Below are 22,464 nucleotides of genomic sequence, written 5' to 3' on the forward strand. Positions count from 1 at the left end.
AATAAAAAATTTGTCAAGGAACTTGTTTTCACAGATCATCCACCACTCAACACACATGATATGAAGCTGTCTGGCATAGCCTTACATCAAGAGATCTGTATTGATCTCTTTGCTCTCAACTTGTGGACCAGATAAAGGACAGGATAAAGATATCATTATTACCTCACAACCTGCACCCAAGCACATTCGCCAATGCTCAAACATCATTGCCATGCTGGCAGACAACAGGCCTAGTATCTATGATGTTCCCCAGCTTGCGACCAAGACATTTGGTTTGGACCATGTCCTCAACCACAAGGAACAACTCAAGTGTCCTGAAGTAGACTCAATGCCCAGACCAGAGCCTGTCAGACATAAATGTGGCCAGGACTCCAAACTGAGGCACCAGAAAAGAGCTCTGCTTGAGTCTCCATCCAGACTTGCTAGAACCTCCCCCAACCCACCCCCCCTCAAGAAAAACTAAGACTCAGGTCATTTTTATCCTCTGAGGATACTCAGAGACCTGATCTGTGGAGTTGTCCATCATCTCCATTCTCTTCCCTGGTACAACTGGACTTGGATACAAACAGACACACCAAATGACAATAAGGACACCTGCCCCAATGCTAAGCATTGACTACCAGCCTCTACTCAACTCATCTCACCTGAGGCCAATCCAGGCCTGCACTGTCCCAGAGCCCCCACCATCTACGCATGTTCCAGACCAACCCTTCAGAATTGTCTTCATGAGATGGGACAAGGATGCAGGGAGGTGCTCCAGGGTCAGAACAACTCTTTCATTTCATCCTCCTGAGAAGCCTACAACTACAAGTCAGATGTTTCACATCTTAGAGGAATCTGATTGACACTGATTCATGCCCCCATCCATGTTCTCCATGAGGACCTCTGGTCTCCCTCCTCTGAGGAGAGACCCCCCCGCCCCATGGCAGGGAAGGCAGCCTTTAGTCTAACAAGTCAGCTTCCAGTAAGAGAAAGAAGCAAAGAGCAGAATTTGTCTCATGAATCAATAAATCAGCACTCCCATAGCTGTGGTTTATGCAAAAATTTCAGAACACCAAATAATATTGGAGGTTTCAAAGCCCATTTCATGTAATTTTATGAATTATGTAAATTTAACTTATGTTTTAAATGGAGGTTACCAAACTGTCATATAAACTAATTAGTAAATTAGAAAAATTTTTAATTGTTTGCTAAATCTTTCACAATATATGTCAAGTCATTATGCTGTATACCTCCAACTTCTACAGTACTGTATGTCAACTATATCTCAATAAAACTTAAAGAAAATAAAGGAAAATATTATTAAATTAATAAGAAATTGAGTCAACACATTGGAAAATATTAAACTATAATGTCAGTAGGAAGTTATTAATTAACTACAATTTATTTGGATTCAGCATGCAAGTGACTGGAATTTGGGAAACTCTGCATAAAATAGACACCTGTATTTTTTAAGCTGAGCCTTTCTTGAAACTAGAATTTTTGTGTCTGAGAGTTCTACTGAAAACCATAATGAAGGATATTATCTTCATCTTACATATTTTGGTTATTAAAAAATCACTGGAAATGATATTTGGTTAGTTTCTTCATGATAATGAGATCCTCTCAATGTCATATATTGTACAGATATTTTCACTTCCAGTCACCTCTTGTAAGATTTTTTTTGTCACCAATTTTTATTTACTTGAGTGTAAAAGAGGACCTTAGTAGTCTCAGTGTAGTCTATATCCCTGAATTGTGTTCAGATTTCAGACTTTTAGGCATGACTCAGGCCTCCTGAATCAGAAACTACATTTCAACAATATTTTCAAGGGACTCACATGCACTTTTTTTCCCCCACTAAGTAGGGCAAATGTACTTATTCTCAATTTGACAGCAAATTTGAATAACCTGGCGATCTTTTAAAAATACTGATGCCCAGAAATACTATTTACTGAATCCTTTTTAGTCCTGAGCATGGGAATTTTAAAATGTTTTCCAAGTAATAATAATACGAGGCAAAGTATGAGAACTCCTGAAGGTGAAGAGCAAGGGAAACAGCTCCCTGACTTGTTCTTGTCTTTTTCCAGTATGGGAAGAAACTCTGACCTGGGTGAATAAAGTGTGGGTGGTTTTATAGAGAGTGGGATTCTATTAGGAGGGGCAAAGAACCTAATCATTTTTTCATGTGAGAATCTGTCTCAGGAGAGCTTTTTTCTCTCTCTAGGACTTCTTCCCTTAATGAGTGAGGAATGTGAGATTCCTGGTGACCTCCTGGTTGAGGTTTCAAGAACAATGAATAGATAAAAGCAAAGTAAAGGAAGCTCAGGTTGAGTTACTCAATTTGACTTGAATATATTTCAGTGAGGAGTTACATCAGCATTATGGTTGAATAAGATGTGCTTCATTATGTCCCCCTTCAACAACAATTTGCCTTCATTCACAGACAAAGGTGTCTTTGTGGGAGCTGTGGGATCCAGCAACATACATCAAGGGGCCCAGGAGGAATCTCACCCATTTTTGCATGGGTTAATAGGCATAGAGGCCTAAATCCCACCTCTGGACCTTGTGGTCATCTGTTAACCAGCTCCATACCCTCTTGGCTACAGCACAGGTACACCTGGAAAATACTGTTTTAGACAATCATTCATGAACAAGAGAGCTTTTGTGTGGATATTCAGGTTTCTAGCAGAGAAGTACCAGCACACTGTTGGAGCAATATAAATATATATGAGTTTGGATGCATTGGACAAAGTAAAAGGAATAGTTTCCCTTTCCAACATCATGCCTCCCCCAAGACTGCACAATTTAAGGCCAAGAGAGACCTTCCTGGCCAATGATTTCTCCTGCAGGGGCAAGTGAGAATATGTGAGTTAGCATGTAGCTTCTCAAACTGTGCAGCATGCTGCCAAAAAGGCCTGTTGTTTTCTTGCCCCATCCAGAGTGCTGAATTATGAGTTGCATGAGTTGGGGGTGGGAAAAGGTAGCAGATAGGATTCTTGGAAGGCATTAATGTGGTGCAGATTCTATTAGCTGTATCACAGACTCCATCAAGAAGACCAGCCATGAATCAGTAGGGATGCCTCAACCATGGATCCACCCAACTGGCCAGTGGGCACCCTCAGTGCTCTGCACACCTTACCAACACAAATCCCCAAACTGTGGCCAGTTCACTGTGTGTGCTCCCAACAAAGACAGTGAGAGCAAGCTTTGGCAGACAGCTTGGGAACACACACAGAATGTTGGCTCACATCTGCAGGCCAGAGACAGACCATAAATTTCTGTGTTAATACCACCCTTAGGAGAAGAAAAGGGGGACTGTCAGCAACCAGCTTATTGTGTTGCAAGATCAAAAGAGGGCATATAATCTCAAGAATTCTGCCAAAAGATGTAATAAGAAGCATGATACAGGTTCATCCATAGAAGGTCTGAGAAAGCCTCAGAATCTCTAATTCTAGAGGGATGAAGAAGGTGTTTCTCTCCTGAAGACAATTAGTAAATGCTGGAGGAGGTGGCTGCTACTTCAAAAGTAAAGAGAGCAGCACAAATCCCCAGGAACATTTTTAAAAATCAAAGTAATGTAACACCACTAAAAGATCACCAAAGTCTTGCAGTTATCAATCCCAAAGACTTGGAAATCTGCAATCTACCTAATAAATAATTTTAAAATGCCGTTATAAGAAACCTCAGTGAGAGATGGGATCAAGATGGCAAAAGATAGGAATTGGAGCTCACTTTCTCCCATAAAAACATTAAAAATACATCTACAAGTGGAACGATTCACACAGAACATCCACTAAACACCAGCAGAAGAACTCAGACTTCCAAAAGAGCAAGAAAGGAAAAAGAAAAAGAAAGGAATCAGGATGGGACCTAGCCTCAGTGAGGTAGCTGTAAAGGAGGAAAGTTTCCCACACTCTGGAAAGTCCCCTCACTGGCAGATCAGCCTTGATGGAAGGGGAGCTTCAGAGCCTAGTAGGAGAGTGCAGCAACCAGTTTGAGGAAGGCAAAATGAACAGTAACCCTCACAGAAGGTCGGCACTGTTGCCCTGTACTCCCCAGCCCGAGATGCTCATCTGTCAGTGTGGGTGGGGACTGGGTACTGAATCTCAGGCTTCAGAAGTCAGACTCAAGGAGAGGACCATGGTTGGCTGTGTGAAGACAGCCTGAAGAGGCTGCCATAATTCAAAAAAACACATGTACCCCAGTGTTCATAGCAGCAATATTTACAATAGCCATGACATGGAAGCAACCTAAATGTCCTTCAACAGAGGAATGAATAAAGAAGAAGTGGTACATATATATAATGGAATATTACTCAGCCATAAAAAGGAACAAAATGGAGTCATTTGTAGAGACGTGGATGGACCTATAGAGTGTCATACAGAGAGAGGTAAGTCAGAAAGAGAAAAGGAAATATTGTATAATAACGCATAAATGTGGAATCTAGAAAAATGGTGTAGATGATCTCAGGTGCAAAGCAGAAATAGAGACACAAATGTAGAGAACAAATGTATGGATACCAAGGGGAAAGAGGTGGGATGGGAGGAACTGGCAGACTGGGAGTGACACATATACATTATTGATACTATGTATAAAGTGGACGACTGATGGGAACATGCTGTAAAGCACAGGGAACTCATCTAGTGCACTGTGGTAACCTAAATGGGAGGGAAGTCCAAAAGGGAGGGGATATCTGTATGTGTATGGCTGATTTATTTTGTTGTGCAGTGGAGGCTAACACAATATTGTAAAGCAACCATACTACTATAAAAATTAATTTAAAAATAACAATTACAGGGGAAAAAATTGTAAAAAACACAAACACGTGGAGGTTAAACAATGTTACTGAACAACCAATGGATCATTGAAGAAATCAAAGAGGAAATCAAAAAATACCTAGAGACAAATGAAAATGAAAACACAATGATCCAAAACCTATGGGATAAAGTAAAAGCAGTTCTAAGTGGGAAGTTTATAGCAACACAATCTTACCTCAAGAAACAAGAAAAATCTCAAATAAACAATCTAACCTTACACCTAAAGCAACTAGAGAAATAAGAACAAACAAAACCCAAAGTTAGTAGAAGGGAAAAAATCATAAAGATGAAAGTAGTAATAAATGAAATAGAGACGAAGAAAATAATTACAAAAGTCAATGAATCTAAAAGCTGGTTCTTTGAGAAGATAAACAAAATTGATAAACCTATAGCCAGACTCATCAAGAAAGACAGGGAGAGGGCCCAAAACAATAAAATTAGAAATGAAAAAGGAGAAGAAATAGAAAATATGAAACAGACAAACCACAAGTAATGAAATTGAAACTGTGATATAAAACATTCCAACAAACAAAAGTCTAGGATCAGATGACTTCACAGGCAAATTCTATCAAACATTTAGGGAAGAGTTAACTCCTATCCTTCTGAAACTATTCCAAAAAATTGCAGAGAAAGGAATACTCCCAAACTCATTCCATGAGGCCACCATCACCCTGATACCAAAACAAGACAAATATATGACAGAAAAAGAAAATTACAGGCCAATATCAATGATGAACATAGACGTAAAAATTCTCAACAAAATACTAGCAAACCGAATCCAACAATATATAAAAAGGATCATACACCATGATCAAGTGGGATTTATCCCAAGGATGCCAGGATTCTTCAATGTCTGGAAATCAAACAGTGTAACACACCACATTAGCAAACTGAAGAAAACCATACAATCATCTCAATAGATGCAGGAAAAGCTTTTCATAAAATTCAAAACACATTTATGATTAAAAAAAAACTCTCCAGAAAGGGGGCATAGAGGGAACTTACCTCAACATAATAAAGACAAAACCATGGCTAACAATCAATTTCCTCTAAGATCAGGAACATGACAAGCATGTCACTCTCACCACTTTTATGCAACATAGTTCTGGAAGTCCTAGCCAGGGCAATCAGAGAAGAAAAAGAAATAAAAGGATCCAAATTGGAAAAGAAGAAGTAAAAGTTTCACTGTTTGCAGATGACATGGTACTACACATAGAAAATCCTAAAGATGCTATCAGAAAACTACTAGAGCTCATCAATCTGGTAAAGTTGCAGCATACAAAATTAATACACAGAAATCTCTTGCATTCCTATATATTAACAATGAAAGATCAGAAAGAGAAATTAAGGAAACAATCCCATTTACCATGGCATCAAAAATAATAAAATACCTAGGAATAAACCTACTTAAGGAGACAAAAGACCTGTACTCTGAAAACTATAAGACACTGATGAAAGAAATTGAAGATGATTCAAACAGATGGAGAGATATACCATGTTCTTTGATGAAAGAATCAATACTGTCAAAATGATTATACTACCCAAAGTAATCTACAGATTCAATGCAATCCTTATCAAATTACCAATAGCATTTTTTTTCACAGAATTAGAAAAAAATTACAATTTGTATGGGAACACAAAAGACCCTGAATAACCAAGGCAATCTTGAGAAAGAAAAATGGAGTTGGAGGGATCAGGCTCCTTGACTTCAGACTATACTACAAAGCAACAGTAATCAAAACAGTATGGTACTGGCACAAAAACAGAAATATAGATCAATGGAACAGGATAGAAAGTCCAGTGATAAACCCATGCACCTATGGTCACTTAAGGAGGCAAGAATATGCAATGGAGAAAAGACAGTCTCTTCAATAAGTGGTGTTGGGAAAACTGGACAGCTACATGCAAAAGAATGAAATTAGAACACTCTCTAACACGATACACAAAAACAAACCCCAAACAGATTAAAGATCTAAATGTAAGGCCGGATACTATAAAACTCTTAGAGGAAAACAGAGGCAGACCACTCTTTGACATAAATCGCAGCAAGATCTTTTTTGATCTGCCTCTGAGAGTAATGGAAATAAAAACAAAAATAGGGCTTCCCTGGTGGTGCAGTGGTTGAGAATCTGCCTGCCAATGCAGGGGACACGGGTTCGAGCCCTGGTCTGGGAAGATCCCACATGCCGCGGAGCAACTAAGCCTGTGTGCCACAACTACTGAGCCTGCGCATCTGGAGCCTGTGCTCCGCAACAAGAGAGGCCGCAATAGTGAAGAGGCCCGCGCACCGCGATGAAGAATGACCCCCACTTGCCACAATTAGAGAAAGCCCTCACACAGAAATGAACACCCAACACAGCCAAAATAGAAATATAAAAATAAATAAATAAAGATTACTATTTAAAAAAACAAAACAAACAAAAAAAACCCAAAAATAAACAAATGGGACCTAGTTAAACTTAAAAGCTTTTGCACAACAAAGGAAACCATGAACAAAAGGAAAAGACAACTCACGAAGTGGGAGAAAATATTTGTAAACAAAACAACAGACAAGGGATTAATCTCCAAAATATACAAACAACTTATGCAGCTCAATATCAAAAAAACAAACAACCCAATCAAAAATGGACAGAAGACCTAAATAGACATTTCTGCAAAGAAGACACACAGATGGCAACAAGCACATGAAAGGATGCTCAACATTACTAATTATCATACAAATGCAAATCAAAACTACAATGAGGTATCACCTCACACTGGTCAGAATGGCCATCATCAAAAGATCTAGAAACAATAAATGTTGAAGAGGGTGTGGAGAAAAGGGAACCCTCCTATACTGTTGGTGGGAATGTAAGTTGGTACAGCCACTATGGAGAACAGTATGGAGGATCCTTAAAAAACTAAAAGTAGAACTACCATATAATCCAACAATCCCACTCCTGGGCATATATCTGGAGAAAACCATAATTCAAAAAATACATGCACCCCATTGTTCATTACAGTGCTGTTTACAATAGCCAAGACATGGAAGTAACCTAAAGGTCCATCAACAAGACAAATGGATAAAGAAGATGTTACATATACAATGGAATATTACTCAGCCATAAAAAAGAATAAAATAATGTCATTTGCAGCAACATGGATGGACCCAGAGATTATCATATTAAATAAGTCAGACACAGAAAGACAATTATCATATGATATCACTAATATATAGAATATAATTTGTAAAAAATTATATAATGATCTTATTTACAAAACAGAAACACACTTACAGATATCGAAAACAAACTTACGTTTACCAAAGGGGAAGTGTGGGGTGGGAGGATAAATCAGGAGCTTGGGATTATCATAAACACACTACTATATATAAGATAGATAACCAACAATACCTACTGTATAGCACAGGGAACTCTACTCAATATTCTTTGATAACCTATATGAGAAAAGAAACTAAAAAAGAATGAATATATATATATATATATATATATATATATATATATATATATATATATATATATAACTGAATCACTTTGCTGTACACCTGAAACTAACACAACATTGTAAATCAACTATACTCCAATAAAATTTTTAAAAAGAAAATAAAGAATCATCAGTGAGCTACAAGGAAGACAGGAGGACAATGCAATGAAATCATAAAACAAATCATGAAGAAAGGGAAAATATAACAAAGAGACAAAAAAAAAGCCATTCTGGAACTTAAGAACACAATAAGTGAGATGAAAAATTCAATAGAGAAAAATCTATGGCTATGATAGCTTTTTAACAAATGTGTGGAATAAAATGAGGTATATTGTGACATCAAAAATATAAAAGGAGGAGTAAAAGAATGGACACATTTATAGGCACACAAAGATAAATTTCTATCAGCATAAAATGGACTGTTTTAACTATGAGATGTCTCATGTATACCTCATGGCAAGCACAAAGCAAAAATTTTTATTAGAATCACGAACATTATAAAAGGAAACAGAGCATACCAACATGGTAAACCACCAATCTAGAAAGGTAGACAGAGACAGAAGGGAAAAAGAAACAATGGAAATACAGAACAATCAAAAAGCAATTAATAGATGGCAGTAATAAGTCCTTTCATATCAAAAATCACTCTAAATGTCTATGGATTAAATTCACAAATTAAAGCCACAGAGTGGCTGGCTGGATTTTTTTTTTTAAGCCCAATTATATTCTGCATATAAGACACTCATTTCAGCTTTAAAGCACACATAGGCTCAAAACAAAGAAATGGAAGATTATATTCCATGCAAGTGGAAGCCAAATAATGTGGGGTAGCCATACTTATATCATGCAAAACAGGCTTTAAGCCAAAAACAATAACAAGACATAAAGAACGTCATTACATAATGATACAAAGCTCAATACCTCAAAAGAATATAACAATTGTAAATATATACACACCCAACATCAGAGCACCTAAATATATTAGGCAAATACTAACAGATATGAAGAGAGAAATACACAAGCATATGATAATAGTAGGGGACTTTAATACTCCACTCTCAGCAATGGATAGATCATCCATATAGCAAATCAACAAGAAAACACTGGTCTATACTTTATACCAAATGGACTTAACAGGCATACAGAACATTCCATCCAACAACTTGTTCTCAAGTACACATGGAACATAATCCAGGATAGAACATATGATAGAGCACAACCACGTCTTAGCAAATTTAAGATAAAAATCATACCAACTATCTGAACACAATGATATAAACTAGAAATCAACAAGAAGATTTCTGAAAAATCTACAAATATGTGGAAACTATAAAGAGTACACTTCTGAAAAATCAATGTGTCAAAAAAGAAAGTAAAAGGGAAAATTTTTTAAAATCCCAAAACAAATAAAAAATGGAAAGACAACATACCAACACCTATGGGATGCATAGGTTCAGATAGTGAAGCAGTTCAGACAGGGAAGTTTATAGCAATAAGTGCATATGATAAGAAATTAGAAAACTCTCAAACAATCTAACTCTACATCTTAAGGAGCTAGAAAAAGAATAAATTCATCCCAAAGTTAGCAGAGGGAAGGATATAATAAAGATTAGAGTGGAAATAAATAAAATAGATACAAGAAAATCAATAGAAAGGATCAACAAACTACAAGGTGGATTTTTAAAAACATAAAATTCAAACTTTTAGGTAGACAAGGAAAAAAGAGAGAAGACTCAAATAAAATTAGAAATGAAAGAGGAGACGTTACAACTGACACTACAGAAACACATAGGATCATAAGAGATTACTATGACTAATTATATGCTGTAAATTAAGACACCCTAGAAGAAACAGATAATTCCTCTGTTTTGGTAGAAACACACCACCTACCAAGACTGAATCAGGAAGAAATAGAAAATCTGAACAGACCAATAACAAGGGATTGAATCAGCAATCAAAAAACTTCTAACACAGTAAAACTCAAGGACCAGATGACTTTACTTGTATATTCTACCAAACCTATGGAGAAGAATTAACACCAATAATACTCAAACCCTTCCAAAAAATTAAACAGAAAGGAATACTTCCAAACTTGTTCTATGAGGTCAGCATTTCCATGACACCAAAGTCAGATAAAGACTCTACAAGAAAACTACAGACCAATGAAATATTAATATCGATGCAAAAATCCTGAACAAAATATTAGCAAATCAAATTCAACAATACATTAAAAGGATTATACACTGTGATCAAGTGGGATTTACCACTGCAGTGTAAGAATGTTTCAACATACACAAATAAATATGTGGGATACACCACATTAATAGAGAAAAAATAAAAATCACATGATCATTTCAACAGATTCAGAAAAAAGTATTGGACAAAATACAGTCCTTTTATGATTAAAAACCTGAACAGATTGAGTATAGGGGAACATACTTTAACATAATTAAGGCCATATGTAACAAGTCCACAGCTAACATCATACTTGATGATAAAAAGGTAAAAGCTATATATATATTTTAAATTTATCTTTGGCTGCGTTGGGTCTTCATTGCTGTGCATGGGCTTTCTCTAGTTGTGGCGAGGGGGGCCACTCTTCGCTGCAGTTCACATGCTTCTCACTGTGGTGGCTTCTCTTGTTGCAGGGCACGGGCTCTAGGCACGCAGACTTCAGTAGTTGTGGCTCGCGGGCTTAGTTGGTCCACGGCATGTGGGCTCTTCCCAGACCAGGACTCGAACCAGGGCCCCCTGCATTGGGAGCACAGAGCCCAACCCACTGGACCACCCGGGAAGGCCCCTTTCCCCATTTCTTATGTTCTATGACACTCTGTCAGTCTTTCCTTGTTTTTCATGACCTTGATAAATTTGAGGAATACTGATGAGGTACTGCTGAGGATATCCGTAAAGTTGGGTTTGTGTTATGTTTTCTTCATTATTAGATTAAATTAGTTATTTTGGAGAAAGAGTCCATATCTCATTATGTCATATCATTTGATAATTGGCATGATCCATCATTAAGATGGTCGATCACTTGTTTAAAGTATTTGCCAGCTTTCTCCACTGTAAAGTAACTATTTTTCTTTCCATACTCTATTCTTTTTCAGGAAATCACTGAGTGCATCTCATATTCAAGGAAGGCCTGGGGTGATGAAATAAGCTTCCCCACTTATTTATTTATTTATTTGGCTGCATCGGGTCTTAGTTGTGGCACACAAGATCTTCGTTATGGCATGTGGGCTTCTCTAGTTGCAGTGTGCTGGCTTCTCTCTAGTTCTAGCGTGCGGGCTCCAGAGCGTGTGGGCTCAGTAGTCGCGGTGCATGAGCTTAGTTGCCCCGTGGTATGTGAGATCTTAGTTCCCTGACCAGGGATCGAACCTGCATCTCCTGCATTGGAAGGCGATTCTTAACCACTGACCACCAGGGAAGTCCCACCTTCCCCACTTTAAAGAGGAGTAATGCCCTATATTATTTATCATTCTTATGTAAGGAATATATTTCTTTTCTTCTTCATTTATTTCTAAAACTATTTTTCTAACATTGGTGTGGAATTCTCTGTATCTATTGAATATTTTGTATTATCATTCAATACTATGCTCTTTATTTTGTTGTTCATGTTTATCTAAATTTGGCCATTGGGTGCTTTTTCAGGTTGGCTTCTCTGTCCCTTTGAGGTATCACCAAACTTGATTTGAGCATTATTTATTGCTTCTATATGATTTCCAGGCTCTTGTGTGTATTTCCAGTTTCTCAAGATCATCTCAATATTTCCTGCTCCCTCCACATGAGACCCTAACTTTAGGATAAAGTTTAAAAAAAAAGAAAAAAATGAGTCTCTCAAAACTCTTCAGTGGTCTTCTTGGAAATAACTAGTAGATTGTAGTTGGTTTTGGCAACTGACAACTAGTAAAATTTTTTTCACAGATATCCTCTGTTCCCCAAAACTTTCCTCTCATTGCAACTACAGGTGAAGATACTTGCTGTTCTGAGGGGAGATGAGGTCACAGAATCACAAACCTGTATCTAGGGTTTTGACTGCCTCTTTCCAACATAAGTACTGGCTGTCTTGACCATCACACTGAGCCCACCATCCTGGCGGCAGAAAGGAGTCAGATGACAAAATTTTTTTTTCAGTCTGAAAGAAGGAATTTGCAAGGAAGGAAGGGTATCAGGAATTTAGGGAAGTGTTCATGTCCGAAAAACTGATTCTTCAATGTTTGATTCAAGTCCAGTGCCAAAGCCACAGAGGAAGATGAAGTAATTCTGAAGCTTGAGCAGAACTAATAAAGAAAGATTGGGATTATAAATACAACATAAAAAAAAAAGTCCTTAACTCAACGCCACCTGTAGATTCAAGGAACTCTCTAAAAAATCCAATGGCATTCTCCTCAGAAATAGAAAAATCAATTCTAAAGCTTTCTATGGAATCAGAAAAGAACTGAGTAGCCAAAACAATCCTGAGAAAGAACAAAACCAGAGGCATCACAGTTCCTAATTTCAAACTCTACTACAATCTATACTAATTAAAACAGTATGGAAGAGATCCTTATGGCAGAGGAGCAGGAAGCAGAGTTCATCTCCTTCCACAGAAACATTGAAAATACATCTACAAGTGGAATGATTCACACAGAACAGCTACTGAGCACTGACAGAAGAACTCAGATGTCCGGGAAAACAAGAAAACATCCACGTAACCCGGTAGGACAAAAGGAAAAAGAAAAAGAAGGAACCAGGACAGGGCCTGCACCCCAGGGAGGGAGCTGTGAAGGAGAAAAGGTTCCCGCACCTTGGGAAGTCTCCTCACCAGTGGAGAGATCAGCCTGGATGGAGGGGGAGTTTCAGAGCCTAACAGGACAGAGAAGCAACCGGTTTGTGGAAGGCAAAACAGAGAGTAACCTGCACTGAGGGTCAGCACCACCACCCTGCACTCCCCAACCTGAGACACTCCTCTGTTGGTGGACGGTGGGGGTCTGGTGCTGAAGCTTAGACACTGGAGCTCAGTCCCAGGGACAGGACCAGAGTGAGGTGTGGAAACAGCCTGAAAAGGTTGGGCTGTGGCAACTGAGGGTGTGATAGGAAGAAGCCTGGACCCACGAGAGAGGCAAGGCATCATTATTTGGAGGCGCATGAGGAGAGGGGCGGGATCACCATAAGAGCTTCTTTCCCTGTGAGTGCTCCCAGGCAACAGGACACTGCCTACAGGAGATCCATGGGCAGGCAGGAGTTGCCGCTGCCATCTTGGGCTCCATAGGTGGGCAAAGGCTACCTCTTCCAGACCCACAGGCAGCTGCCAGTCACCACCCCGTCTGACACAGAACGGTGTGGATAGCTCCCACCACTATGAATTCCACCAGAAAGCCACAGGACCTGCCCCCATTGACCTGTGAGGATGCAGACAGGTCTAGCCACTAGGAACTCTGACAGTGGGCCCCAGGACCAGCCACATTGTCCTGGGAGGGTGCAGATAGCTTCCACAACTAGGAAATCCAGTAGTGGGAGCCAGAACATGACCTGCTGTCCTAGGAGCATGCAGATAGCTCCCCCCACTAGGAAATCTGTCAATGGGTCCCAGGACATGCCCCACTGTCCCAGGAGCGTGTGGGTAGCTCTCGCTACTAGGACATCCACCAGTGAGTGCCGGGACCTGCCCTGCGTCCTGGGAGAGCATGGATAGCTCCCCACACAAGGCAGTCTGTCAGCAGATGCCGGGATCTGACCTGCTGTCCCAGGAGTGCATGGAAAGCTCTCACTACCGGGAAATTGCCAGTGGGTGCCAGGACCCACCCCACTGTCAAGGAGAGCACGGACAGCTCTCCCCACTAGGAAATCTGTCAGTGGGTGCTGGGACATGCCCTGCTGTCCCAGGAGGGTGCAGATAACTCCCCCCAGTAAGAAATCTGTTAGCGAGTGCAGGGAACTGCCCTGCTGTCCTGGGAGTAGGTGGATAGCTCTTGCTACTAGGAAATCCACCAGTGGGTCCTGGGACTGGCCCCACTACCCAGCAGTGCATGGATAGCTCTCCCTACTAGGAAATCTGTCAGTGGGTGCTGGAACCGCCTGTGCTGTCCCGAGAGGGCATGGATAGCTCCCCCGACTAGGAAATGCATCCAGAGGAGGAGTTGAAACCACAACTGAGAAAGAAAAATGGAGCCAGAGGAATCAGGTTCCCTGACTTCAGACTATACTACAAAGCTACAGTAATCAAGACAGTATGGTACTGGCACAAAAACAGAAAAATAAATCAATGGAATAGGATAGAAAGCACACAGATAAGCCCACACACCTATGGTCACCTAATCTATGACAAAGGAGGCAAGAATACATTGATACAATGGAGAAAACCAGCCTCTTCAATAAGTGGTGCTGGGAAAACTGGACAGCTACATGTAAAAGGATGAAATTAGAATACTCCCTAACACCATACACAAAAATAAACTCAAAATAGATTAAAGACCTAAATGTAAGGTCAGACACTATAAAACTCATAGAGGAAAACATAGGCAGAACACTCTGACAGAAATTGCAGCAAGATCTTTTTTAACCCACCTCCTAGAGTAATGAAAATGAAAACAAAAATAAACAAGTGGGACCTAATTAAACTTTAAAGCTATTGCAAAGCAAAGGAAACTATAAACAACACGAAAAGACAACCCTCAGAATGGGAGAAAATAATTGCAAACAAAGCAACTGACAAAGGATTAATCTCCAAAATATACAAACAGCTCACGCAGCTCAATATCAAAAAAAGAAAGAAAGAAAGAATAAAAACAAGCAACCCAATCAAAAATTGGGCAGAAGACCTAAATAGGCATTTCTCCAAAGAAAACATACAGATGGCCAACAAACACATGAAAGGATGCTCAATATCACTAATCATTAGAGAAATGCAAATCAAAACCACAATGAGGTATCACCTCACACTGGTCAAAATGGCCATCATCAATAAATCTACAAACAATAAATGCTGGAGAGGGTGTGGAGAAAAGGGAATCCTCTTGCACTGTTGGTGGAAATGTAATTGATAGAGCCACTATGGAGAACAGTACGGAGTTTCCTTAAAAAACTAACAATAGAACTACCATATGATGCAGCAATCCCACTACTGGGCATATACCCTGAGAAAACCATAATTCAAAAAGAGACATGTACCACAATGTTCACTGCAGCACTATTTACAATAGCCAGGACATGGAAGCAACCTAAGTGTCCATTAACAGATGAATGGATTAAGAAGATGTGGCACACATATACAATGGAATATTACTCAGCCATTAAAAGAAACAAAATTGAGTTATTTGTTGTGAGGTGGATTGACCTAGAGTCTGTCATACAGAGTGAAGTAAGTCAGAAAGAGAAAAACAAATACCGTATGCTAACACATACATATGGAATCTAACAAAAAAAGGTTCTGAAGAACCTAGGGGCAGGAAAGGAATAAAGACGCAGATGTAGAGAATGGACTTGAGGACACAGGGAGGGGGAATGGGAAGCTGGGAAGAAGTGAGAGAGTAGCACTGACATATATACACTACCAAATGTAAAATAGAGAGCTAGTAGGAAGCAGCTGCATAGCACAGGGAGATCAGCTCGGTGTTTTGTGACCACCTAGAGGGGTGGGATAGGCAGGGTGGGAGGGAGACGTAAGAGGGAGGGGATATGGGGATATATGTATACATATAGCTGATTCACTTTGTTATACAGCAGAAACTAACACAACATTGTAAAGCAGTTATGCTCCAATAAAGATGTAAAAAAAATCTAAAAACAATAAATGCTGGAGAGGGTGTGGCCAAAAAGGAATCCTCTTGCACTGTTGGTGGGAATGTAAATTGATACAGCCACTATGGAGAACAGTATGGAGGTTCTTTAAAAAACTAAAAATAGAACTACCATATCACCCAGCAATCCCACTACTGGGCATATACCCAGAGAAAAACATAATTCAAAATGACACATACACCCCAATGCTCATTGCAGCACAATTTACAATAGTCAGGACATGGAAGCAACCTAAAAGTCCATCAAAAGAGGAATGGATAAAGCAGATATGGTACATATATACAACGGAATATTACTCAGCCATTTAAAAAAGGAATGAATTTGGGTCATTTGTAGAGACGTGGATGGACCTAGAGACTGTCATACAGAGTGAAGTAAGTCAAAGACAAAAACAAATATCATATATTAATGCATATGTGTGAAATCTAGAAAAATGGTATAGATGATCTTATTTACAAAGCAGAAATAGAGGCACAGACATAGAGATCAAACATAGGGATACCAAGGGGGAAAGGGGGGTGAGATGAATTGGGAGATTGGGATTGACATATATACACTACTGATACTATCTATAAAATAGATAACGAGGACTTCCCTGGTGGTACAGTGGTTAAGAATCTGCCTGCCAATGCAGAGGATACTGGTTCAAGCCCTGGTCTGGGAAGATCCCACATGCCACAGAGCAGCTAAGCCCATGTGCCACAACTATGGACCCTGTGCTCTGGAGCCCGTGAACCACAACTACTGAGCCCACGCACTGCAACTACTGAAGCCCATGTGCCTAGAGCCCACGTTCTGCAACAAGAGAAGCCACTGCAATGAGAAGCCCATGCACCACAATAAAGAGTAGCCCCTACTCACCGTAACTAGAGAAAGCCCACATGCAGCAACAAAGACCCAAAGCAGCCAAAAAAATAAATAAATAATGAGAACCTACTGTATAGCACAGGGAACTCTACTCAATGCTCTGTGGTGACCTAAATGGGAAGGAAATCCAAAAAAGAGGGGATATATGTATACGTATAGCTGATTCACTTTGCTATACAGTAGAAACTAACCCAACATCGTAAAGCAACTATACTCAAATAAAAATTAATTTAGGGGCTTCCGTGGTGGCGCAGTAGTTGAGAATCTGCCTGCCAATACAGGGGACACGGGTTCGAGCCCTGGTCCGGGAAGATCCCACATGCCGCAGAGCGACTAGGCCTGTGAGCCACAATTGCTGAGCCTGCGCATCTGGAGCCTGTGCTCCGCAACAAGAGAGGCCGCGACAGTGAAAGGCCCACGCACCGCAATGAAGAGTGGCCCCTGCTTGCTGCAACTGGAGAAAGCCCTCTCACAGGAACTAAGACCCAACACAGCCATAAATAAATAAATAAATAAATAAAATTTAAAAAAAATATCAATTTAAAAAAAGAAACCAAAACTGAGCCCACAGAGCTGTGTAACTAAGGAAGAAGAGTTGAAATCTCTCCTCACAACAGTGCAAACTGCAAAGTTACACTCCCACTGATGGCTTCCTAAATTCACCACCTGCTAAACATCTGAAAGGACAAGTGCACCTGCAGCTGAGACAGGTCTGTCATTTGCATCTGTGGGCTTTGTGGGCACATACATGCAGGGGTTGGGCCAGGTCAGAGACTGAGCTACCTCCATACTTCCCTAGGTGGGTCCAGGTGCATGACTACTGCAGTCCTGGGAATTGACCTCAGTGGATCTGCACCAGTGGCATGGTGAAAACAACACCTGAGAGTCACCAGGGCCAATTGCCAGCATAACCGCAGTTATGGTGGGACTGACAGCAGTGCCAACAACAGTTTACTCTGTGAGTCCGCACAATGGGCAAAAGGGGACACAACAAAGGACATTCATGGGTGAACAGCTCCAGAGGAGGAATATTCAGTGGCTTCTTTCCCAGTTGAGTGCTCCAAGCCCACTCACCTTGCACCACAGATCAGAATCACAGCTAAGAAACAGATCTGGGGGCCTCTACTCCAACAACTAGGGAGCAGACCCCACCTCTGACAGGGCAGTCACAACCACAGAACAAAGGGGAGGTCCCACTCAATATCTAGGGCAGGCTCTTGTCACAATAACACCAATCAAACCCCCATCAAGGGGATAATGGCACAAGCTTCTGGACCAAACTTACCCACCAGGGGGCAGACACCAGAAGCAAGAGGAACTATGATCCTGCAGGCTGTGGAAAAGAGACCACAAACAGTAAATTTGACAAAATGAGATGACAAAGAAATATGTTGTAGACAAGGAGCAAACTAAAACCTACAAGAACAACTAAATGAAGAGGGAATAAGCAGTCTACCTGAAAAATAATTCAGAGTAATGATAGTAAAGATGATTCAAGGTCTCAGAAAAAGAATGGAGGCACGGATTGAGAAGATACAAGAAAAGTTCAACAAAGACCTATAAGAACTGAAAAACAAGCAAACATAGATGAACGACACAATAACTGAAATGAAATATACACTAGAAAGAATCAATAGCAGAATACCTGAGGCAGAAAAATGGATAAGTGACCTAGAAGACAGAATGATGGAAATCTCTGCCATGAAACAGAAGAAAAAAGAATGAAAAGAAGGGCTTCCCTGGTGGCGCAGTGGTTGAGAGTCTGCCTGCCAATGCAGGGGACACGGGTTCGAGCCCTGGTCTGGGAGGATCCCACATGCCGCGGAGCGACTAGGCCCGTGAGCCACAACTACTGAGCCTGCGCGTCTGGAGCCTGTGCTCCACAACGAGAGAGGCCGCGACAGTGAGAGGCCCGTGCACCGCGATGAAGAGTGGCCCCCGCTCGCCACAACTAGAGAAAGCCCTTGCACAGAAACGAAGACCCAACACACCCAAAAATAAATAAATAAATAAATAAATTTTAAAAAAAAGAATGAAAAGAAATGAGGACAGCCTCAGAGACCTCAGGGACAATGTTAAATGCACCAACAATCATATTGTAGGGGTCCCAGAAGAAGAAGAAAAAGAGAAAGGGCCTGAGAAAATATTTGAAGAGATTATAGTCGAAAACTTCCTTAATATGGGAAAGGAAATAGTCACCCAAGTCCAGGAAGTGCAGCAAGTCCCATACAGGATAAACACAAAAAGTAACACACTGAGACACATATTAAATCAAACTGACAAAAATTAAATACAAAGAAAAAATATTAAAAGCAACAAGGGAAAAGCAACAAATAACATACAAGGGAATTCCCATGAGGTTATCAGCTGATTTTCAGCAGAAACTCTGCAGGCCAGAAGAGAGTGCCACAATATATTTAAAGGGATGAAAGGGGAAAACCTACAACCAAAAATACTATACACAGAAAGGCTCTCATTCAGATTCGACAAAGAAATCAAAAGCTTTACAGACAAGAAAAAGCTAAGAGAACCCAGCACCACCAAACCAGCATTACAACAAATGCTAAAGGAACTTCTCTAGGTAGGAAGCACAAGAGAACAGAACAAAAGAGGAAGGGAAGAAAAAAGACCTACAAAAATAAACCCGAAAGAATTAAGAAAATGGCAATAAGAACATACATATCGATAATAAGCTTAAATGAAAATGGATTAAATGCTCCAACCAAAAGACATAGACTGGCTGAATGGATACAAAAACAAGACCCATATATATGCTGTCTACAAGAGACCCACTTTAGACCTAGGGACACATACAGACTGAAAGTGAGGGGATGGAAAAAGACATTCCATGCAAATGGAAATCAAAAGAAAGCTGGAGTAGCAATACTCTTATTAGACAAAATAGACTTGAAAATAAAGACTGTTATAAGAGACAAGAAAGGACACTACATAATGATCAAGGGACCAATCGAAAAAGATATGACAATTGTAGATATATATGTACCCAACATAGGAGTACCTCAATACATAAGGAAAACGCTAAAAGTCATGAAAGGGGAAAATGACAGTAACACAATAATAGTGGGGGACTTTAAAACTCCACTTACACCAATGGACAGATCATCCAGACAGAAAATTAAGGAAACACAAGTCCTAAATGACACATTAGACAAGGTAGACTAAACTGATATCTATAGGATATTCCATCCGAAAGCAGCAGAATACACTTTCTTCTCAAGTGCACACGTCACATTCTCCAGGACAGATCCCTTATTGGGTCACAAATCAAGCCTCAGTAAGTTTAAGATAACTGAAATCATATCAAGCATCTTAATCTGATGACAAGGCTAATCTATGAGATTAGAAACGAAATACAGGGAAAAGAAAAAGTAAAAAAATACAAACAGATGGAAGCTAAACAATATATTACTAAATAACTAATGGATCACTGAAGAAACCAAGAGGCAATTAAAAAAAAATACCTAGAGACGAATGACAACAAAAACACAATGACCCAAAACCTATGGGACACAGCAAAAGCAGTTCTAAGAGGAAAGTTTATAGCAATACATTCCTACCTCAAGAAACAAGAAAAATCTCAAACAACCTAACTTTATACCTAAAGCAACTAGAGAAAGAAGAACAAACAAAACCTAAAGTTAGTAGAAGGAAAGAAACCATAAAGATCATAGGTAAAATAAATGAAATAGAGATGAAGAAAATAATAGCAAAGATCAGTGAAACTAAAAGCTGGTGTTTTTAGAAGATAAACAAAATTGATAAACCTTTAGCCAGACTCATCAAGAAAAAAAGGAAGCGGACTCAAATCAATAAAATTAGAAATGAAAAAGGAGAAGTTACAATGGACAACACAGAAATACAAAGACTGAACCAGGAAGAAATAGAAAATATAAACAGACCAATCCAATAATGAAATTGAAACTGATTAAAAATCTCCCAACAAACCAAAGTCCAAGACTAGATGGTTTCACGGGTGAATTCTATCACACATTTAGAGAAGAGCTAACACCTATACTTCTCAAATTCTTCCAAAAAGTAACAGAGGAAGAAACACTCCCAAGCTCACTCTACAAGGCCACAGTCACCCTGATATCAAAACCAGACAAAGGGGGCTTCCCTGGTGGCGCAGTGGTTGAGAATCTGCCTGCTAATGCAGGGGACACGGGTTCGAGCCCTGGTCTGGGAAGATCCCACATGCCGCGGAGCAACTGGGCCCGTGAGCCACAACTACTGAGCCTGTGCGTCTGGAGCCTATGCTCTGCAACAAGAGAGGCCACGATAGCAAGAGGCCCGCGCACCGCGATGAAGAGTGGCCCCCGCTTGCCGCAACTAGAGAAAGCCCTCGCACAGAAACGAAGACCCAACATAGCAATCAATCAATCAATCAATCAAAAAAAAAAAAAAAAAGCTCCTCATTTCCTCCTCTAAAAAAAAAAATCCAGACAAAGATACCAGACACAAAAAAGAAAATTACAGAACAATATCTCTGATGAACATGGATGCACAAATCCTAGCAAACCAAATCCAACAATACCTTAAAAGGATCCTACACCACAGTCAGTGGGATTTATCCCAGGCATGCAAGTATTCTTCAATATATGCAAAACAATGTGATACACCATATTAACAAACTGAAGAATAAAAACCATATGGTCATTTCAATAGATGCAGAAAAAGTGTTTGACAAAATTCAACACCCATTTATGATAAAAGCTCTCCAGAAAGTGGGCATAGAGGGAAACTACCTCAACATAATAATGGCCATATACAACAAACCCACAGCAAACATCATACTCAATGGTGAAAAAAATGATCCTCTAAGATCAGGAAAAAGACAAGGGTGCCCACTCTCACCAGTTATTCAACATAGTTTTGGAAGTCCTAGTCATGGCAGTCAGAGGAAAAAGGAATCCAAATTAGAAAAGAAGAAGTAAAACTGTCACTGTTTGCAGATGCCATGATATTATACATAGAAAATCCTAAAGATGCTACCAGAAAACTACTAGAGCTCATCAATGAATTTGGTAAAGTTACAGGATACAAAATTAATACACAGAAATCTCTTGCATTCCTGCACTCTAACAATGAAATATCAGAAAGAGAAATTAAGGAAACACTCCTACTTACTATCGTTACAAAAAGAATACAATACCTAGGAATAAACCTACCAAGAAGGCAAAAGACCTGTGCTCAGAAACCTATAAGATACTGATGAAAGAAATCAAAGAGTACACAAACAGATGGAGAGATACACCATGTTCTTGGATTGGAACAATCTATATTGTTAAAAAGTGTATACTACCCAAAGTAATCTACAGATTCAATGCAATCCCTATCAAATTACCAATGGCATTTTTCATAGAATTAGAAAAAAAATTTACAATTAGTATGGAAACACAAAGACCCCAAATAGCCAAGGAAACTTGAGAAAGAAAAACAGAGCTGAAGGAACCAGGCTTCCTGACTTCAGGCTATACTACAAAGGTACAGTCATCAAAACAGTATGGTACTGGCA

This window comes from Eschrichtius robustus, chromosome 19 (genome assembly GCF_028021215.1).
Source record: "Eschrichtius robustus isolate mEscRob2 chromosome 19, mEscRob2.pri, whole genome shotgun sequence".
Lineage (NCBI taxonomy): Eukaryota > Metazoa > Chordata > Mammalia > Artiodactyla > Eschrichtiidae > Eschrichtius > Eschrichtius robustus.